Source organism: Nyctibius grandis, chromosome 27 (assembly GCF_013368605.1).
Source record: "Nyctibius grandis isolate bNycGra1 chromosome 27, bNycGra1.pri, whole genome shotgun sequence".
Taxonomy (NCBI): Eukaryota; Metazoa; Chordata; class Aves; order Nyctibiiformes; family Nyctibiidae; genus Nyctibius; species Nyctibius grandis.
The window spans coordinates 5327657-5333800 of record NC_090684.1 but is presented as its reverse complement, the minus strand read 5'-3'; positions in this window follow the sequence as shown (position 1 = coordinate 5333800).

Sequence of the window (6144 nt, the reverse complement as noted above, 5' to 3'; positions counted from 1 at the left end):
CGCCCCCCACCGCCGGCCAATGGGAGGTGGAGGGCGGGACTAAGCGGAGGGGAAGGAGGTGTCTGCGCATGCGCCGTGCCCCCTTCTCCCCGCCCCCCCCCCCCCGGGGGCTGACGGGAAATGGCGGCGGCGGCGCCGCTTCCTCAGGGGTTTGTGGGCGCCCGACCCGCCGTGAGGCCGCGCCGGGGGAGGGCCCCGTTCGTCTGCCCGGGCCCTGCTTCACCCGCCGGGTGTTAAGCGTATCGTTGAGAAAAATATGTGGAATTAGTGCGATAATAAATCTAACTGCTGCCAAAGGGGGGAATTGGTACCAGACGGTTTAGTAAAAGTAGGCCTCAAAGTAGGCCTCAAAGGCCCGCTCTGTGTAACCTTTAGACAGAATCAACTTTCAGTAATTTTTCTTTCAGCTAAAATTACTCCATTTTCTGAAAATAACGGCCTGTTTTGCAGGCAGGGTCTGCTTCTGGGACTGATAACACTAAAAAGTTTATGGTTATCACTGAGGCACCGGCAGGGATGTTAATGCAGAAAGGCTCTTGGACTTACTCCTGTAGAAACCAAGCTTGGTTTCTGTAGGACATTCCTGCATTTAGCATAAATGTCACTGCTAAATTCCTCACTAATTACGAGTGAAGAGCCGCAGGGAGGAGCGGACAGCACAGGTGACCCAACATTGACCAATGAGGTATTCCACCCCATACCCGTCATTCTCAATATAAAGTGGGGGGATCATGAAGGTCTCGCTTGCTTCTTCTATGGCTGAATCTGTCCTTTTTTCTCCTGCCCTCAATCCCGATCTGTGTGTTCCTGAATTTAGTTCCTACCTGTCACTGAGTCCAGTCCGGGACCTCCCAGAGCCTGCCCTGCAGCACCAGTGGTGACGTGATAGTCATTGGGGGAGCTCAATCTTAGTTTCATATATATTTGTATATATTTAATTGTTTCCATTATTATTATACTTTTTCATTGTTGTAGTTTATTAAAACTGTTTTAACTTTCCAACCCAGAAGTCTCGCTCCCTTTTCTCTTTTCCTTCCCCTTCTGGGGTGGAGGAGGATTAATAGAGAGCATCTGCCACCAGTTTAACAGCCAGCCCAGCTTTAAACTGTGACACTGTAAATGCATCCCAACAGAAAATGCTGTCACCGCCCTGGAAGTGGAAGCAGAGAAGCAGCCTGGCGGTACCCGGCTGAGCTGGAGGAGGACGCCTGCCCGGTGATGGAGGGGTCAGTGCAGGGCGACGTGCCCACGCTGAGGGCATCCATCCCTCCAGAGCTACTGAGCTACTCGGGAGCGGTGCCCACCTCGCTCCTGGCGCTGCTGAATCAGCTGGGCTGACCTCGAGGTGTCCCTGGGGATGCTTCTGCGTGCTGGGCAGCGTGGGTGAGGGCTGGGCTTTGAGGTCCTCCTCAAGAGAGGGTGCCTGCGAGAGGGCAGTTCTCCAGGGAGGCTGGGAAGTAGCTGAAAACCGGAGAGTTTTCAATCTCTGTGCTGGCAGCAAATGCCAGGGCAGCCTGCAAAGCCCCCGAAGCCTTTCCCTACGTGTTTGCAAGCACTCCAAGTTGTAAATCACTTATTCTTTTCACACTCCTAATTTAACCTTACACACTGCACTCTCTTGTAAGGGCGGTAAATCACTCGGTCACAACAGGCGACGCAGATTGTGCGCTGAGGCACTTAATTACTCCAATAAATCATGGGCTGAAGCAAGGCAAAGGAGCTGAAATGTTCCCTCTGCTTTAATTTGCTGTTTTCCAAGGCGTTAAAAGACTCCTGGTGAATGTAGGCCTTCAGGGTCTGAGCGCTGCGATGGTGTTTGTCCTCATTTAAGGCAGGATGGGAGCGGGGGGTGGTGCAGTAATGGAGGTTACCAGAAGGTGGTATTGTGGCTTCTGCTTTGGCCAAGGAGGGGAGATGGGAAGAGGGGAAAATCTCAGCCTCATCCCAGCTGCCGTAGCCTGGTCGAGCCTGGGAGCAGACCTCCTGTCCTCTGTTACTGCTGTGACTGGTCCCACACTGGTCGGACCCTCCTTAGGGTGGAGTTTCTTGCAGTCGCCCTTGTCCTTTCCCCTAATGAGTGGCAGGTTAATTATCTCAGGCTGAACAATCACTCTGGTCATCCCCGTCACAAGCTGGGGGAGAGCTTGTGAAACTCCCTGCTGAGCCCATGTGGTTCTTGAGCTGCAGTGGCCAGAGTCACCAAAGGCCACCTCCAGTAGATCAACCGGGGGCACTGGTGGCACCCTCGGGCAGGCTGCTGGAAGGTGCTCAGGGGCTTCCTGGGGTTTTCTGAATCTCCCTGCAGCCAGGAGCTGGTTCCTTTCCCGATGCCTTCTCCACACTTCCCTCACTCTCGCATGAGCAGGTGTTTTGTGGAGGGAGGTTTTGGGCAAAGTTGCAGTTGGGTTTGGGAGAGAAGCGGTTTCTCTCACTGGCCATGGGACCAACATGTGCCACATGTCCCAACCCGGCAAGGAGATGTCATTTCTTTGTGGACCAACATGTGCCACATCTCCCAACCCAGCAGGGAGATGTCATTTCTTTCTAAAGAAACATCTTATAAAATGAAAAAAAAAGATCAGTGTGTTTAACCTTTCCTCCTGTGGGCTCTGAAAGAAAGGGGAATAAAACAGATTAGAGGAATTCATTCAATTTTCAGTTGTCCTTTATCAGCTGATAGAAAAAATAAAGGAAGATGGTCCTAGGTGGTGGCATGAGAGATGGGGGCACGGAAAGCTTTCCCAGCTCTGCCAGAGACCCTGTACATGTGCCTGGAGATGGTACTTCATCCGGCTCTGTCTTGGTTCCTCATCTCTAAGACGTGGCTGATCACGTTGCTGTGTTTCAAAGGCATGTTGTGCAGAAATATTCATTAGTGCCTCCGAGGTGCTCAGTTGCTATGGAGATGGGGATCCTGATAAATGCAGAGACTGACGGAGCCTCGGTGGAGGTTTAGAGCTGCTGGGAGCTCCTCTGCGCCAAACCGCACCGTGCCATGCCGTGCCGCGCTCTCCTGACCGGCACAGCTTCAAAGGGCCGGCGTCAAGCTGTGGAGCAAGGCCCAAGGGTCCCCACGTGTGTCCCCAGTCCCAGTTGCTGGTGGCCCGTGAAAGAGCAGCCAGTGCAGACATAGCCAGAGCTCTTCTTATTCTGGGGTGAGAACACTAGATTTTCTAGTGTTTTTTCTTTGGACTAGAGAGTCCAGAGAAAGGCAACGAAGGTGGTGAAGGGTCTGGAGCACAAGTGTGATGAGGAGCGGCTGAGGGACCTGGGGGGGTTTAGTCTGGAGAAAAGGAGGCTGAGGGGAGACCTTCTCGCTCTCTACAACTGCCTGAAAGGAGGGTGTAGTGAGGTGGGGGTCGGTCTCTTCTCCCAGGTACCAAGAGATAGAATGTGAGGAAACGGCCTCAAGCTGCACCAGGGGAGGTTTAGATTGGAGATCAGGGACAATTTCTTCCCCAAAAGGGTTGTCAAGCGCTGGCACAGGCTGCCCAGGGCAGTGGTGGAGTCACCATCCCTGGAAGGATTTAAAAGCCGTGTAGATGTGGTGCTGAGGGCCATGGGTTAGTGGTGGCCTTGGCAGTGCTGGGTTAACGGTTGGACTCGATGATCTTAAAGGTGCTTTCCAACCGGAACGATACCATGGTTCTGTGATTCTTTCTGGTGTTTTCTTTCTTACAGCGCCGAGAACTCTGGAATATGGTGCAGTCAGAGCTATGCTAACATCCCCGTTTAGAAAGAGACGTGTGACAGCAAGATAAATTGCAGTAAAACCATCCACTATAAATCACGACAGGTTTAGGGTGACCCTTGCTTCTCTCCCGGCTTTTCTGATAATGAAGGAATATTTCTCTGCAAAACTCTTGACTCTGTGTTACCTCTGCGTAGCCAGCTCAGTGGAGACGTGGACTCCCAAATCAGGGAAGCGTGTGTGACACTTCAGGAGAAGCTCGGAGCCTCCCAGGTCACGTTTGCAGCTTCTGAGGGAACTCGGTGCCTGGTGCTTCTCGTCACAGGAGTCAAGATTCAGGAACAACAAAGTCGAGACCTCATCAAGGTGTTGATAGTGATTTTATTCTGAAAAGCGACCAGAGAGCACGTTAGGGCTGTAGTAAGGTGACAAGCCAGACACTGATTTGGCTTCTTCAGGTGAAGAGGGCACCAAATGGACACCAATACACTAAATTTGCTCTGGTTCCTGTTGCCTTCGGTGCTGTTGCATCCCTGGCAGTTTTGGGGTGAGGGAAGGAGAAGAGTCTGATGGGGCTGAGAGCAGAAGGTGAAGGGGATGGCCATGTCCCTCCTAGTCCCTGGTGCACGTGAGCACCAAGACAAGGGTCGTGATATCAGGGAGATAGAAGTGATGGGGTGAAGTGGGATGAAATTCAACATGGCAACGTTTAAGGTTATGCACGTGGAAATGAAGACCAACAGTTTCTCCTACAATCTGGAAAAAATCTCAGTCGTGCTGGTGAATCAGAGGAAGGCTATGAGCAGGGGTTGGGCGCCGCGATGCTGGAGACAGATAAATGAAATCCTAGAATGCGACAAGAATGTGCATTTCCCGTCGAGATGGGGAGTGTCTAGTTTGTAACACAAGGCATTGGGAGACTCACCTGGAGCACCCTGTGCTTCTGCTCTGGATGGGATCTGAGCTAAGGAGACAGACAGAGAAGGTAATTAGGCTGATGAGGAAAATCTTATGAGAGCTTATTTTACAGAAGAAGACCAAAGGGCTGCTTGCTTGGACTAGCAAAGAGAGAGGCCTGAGAGCAGGCAGTAAATATTAGGATCATAGAATCACAGACCAGTTTGGGTTGGAAGGGACCTTGAAGATCACCTAGTTTCAACCCCCTGCCACGGGCAGGGACACCTTCCACCAGACCAGGTTGCTCCAAACCCCATCTAACCTGGCCTTGAACACTGCCAGGGAGGGGGCAGCCACAGCTTCTCTGGGCAACCTGGGCCAGGCTCTCACCACCCTCACAGCAAAGAACTTCTTCCTCATATCTCATCTCAGTCTCCCCTCTTTCAGTTTAAAACTGTTCCCCCTCGTCCTGTCACTCCATGCCCTTGTCAAAAGTCCGTCTCCAGCTTTCCTGTAGCCCCTTCAGGCACTGGAAGGTGCTAGAAGGTCTCCACGGAGCCTTCCCTTCTCCAGGCTGAACAGCCCCAGCTCTCTCAGCCTGTCTCCAGAGCAGAGGTGCTCCAGCCCTCTGAGCATCTCCGTGGCCTCCTCTGGACTCTCTCCAACAGCTCCGTGTCCTTCTTCTGTTGGGCCCCAGAGCTGGACGCAGCACTGCAGGGGGGGTCTCACGAGAGCAGAGCAGAGGGGCAGAATCCCCTCCCTCGCCCTGCTGGCCACGCTGCTGGGGATGCAGCCCAGGACACGGTTGGCTTTCTGGGCTGCAAGTGCACGTTGCCGGCTCGTGGTGAGCTTCTCGTCAACCATCACCCCAAGTCCTTCTCCTCAGGGCTGCTCTCAATCCATTCTCTGCCCAGCCTGGATTTGTGCTTGGGATTGCTTGGGAGGATGATAAAGGATGAAGAATAAAGGATAAAGTTGGCAGCATAACGAAGGGGTACAAAATGCTGTGCGTGGGGTAAAGCTGCTTTGAAACTTGGAGAGGTGAGCCCATCTGCCTCTGGGAGAATTTGCAGGTGCCAGTAAACTTTATGGATTAGGCTGATGGAAAGTAGGAGCCTCCAACCAAAGCCCAGGCTTAAGGCACTGCCTGAACCAGAAGCAGGAGAGACTCAGGAATTTAGTCTGTGCAGAAGGAGGGATGTCTCTGGGGCTTGGCGAGGGGGAAATGGGAGTGTTGTGATGAAGAGCAGCTGCAGAAACACCCCTGCAGAGGACAGGGAATGAGCAGGAGCTCCTATAAAGCGACCCAGGGACCGTGCTGGGGTCAGATGAAAAGGACGAAAACTTTCTGCCGGGTGGGCGCTTTATTGCCGATTTCAGCCCAGAGCTGTCACTGTCACAGCAGAAACTCTCCCCTCCTGTCACGGAGGAGACACCCCACATCTTCGGAGCCACGCTGACCACTTTACTAGCCCTCCGGCACCGATGGGCACACGCTAGGGACCATCCTCCCCCACCCCCCCATCCCCAGCCTGCCAACTTGTGCATTTTTGCGT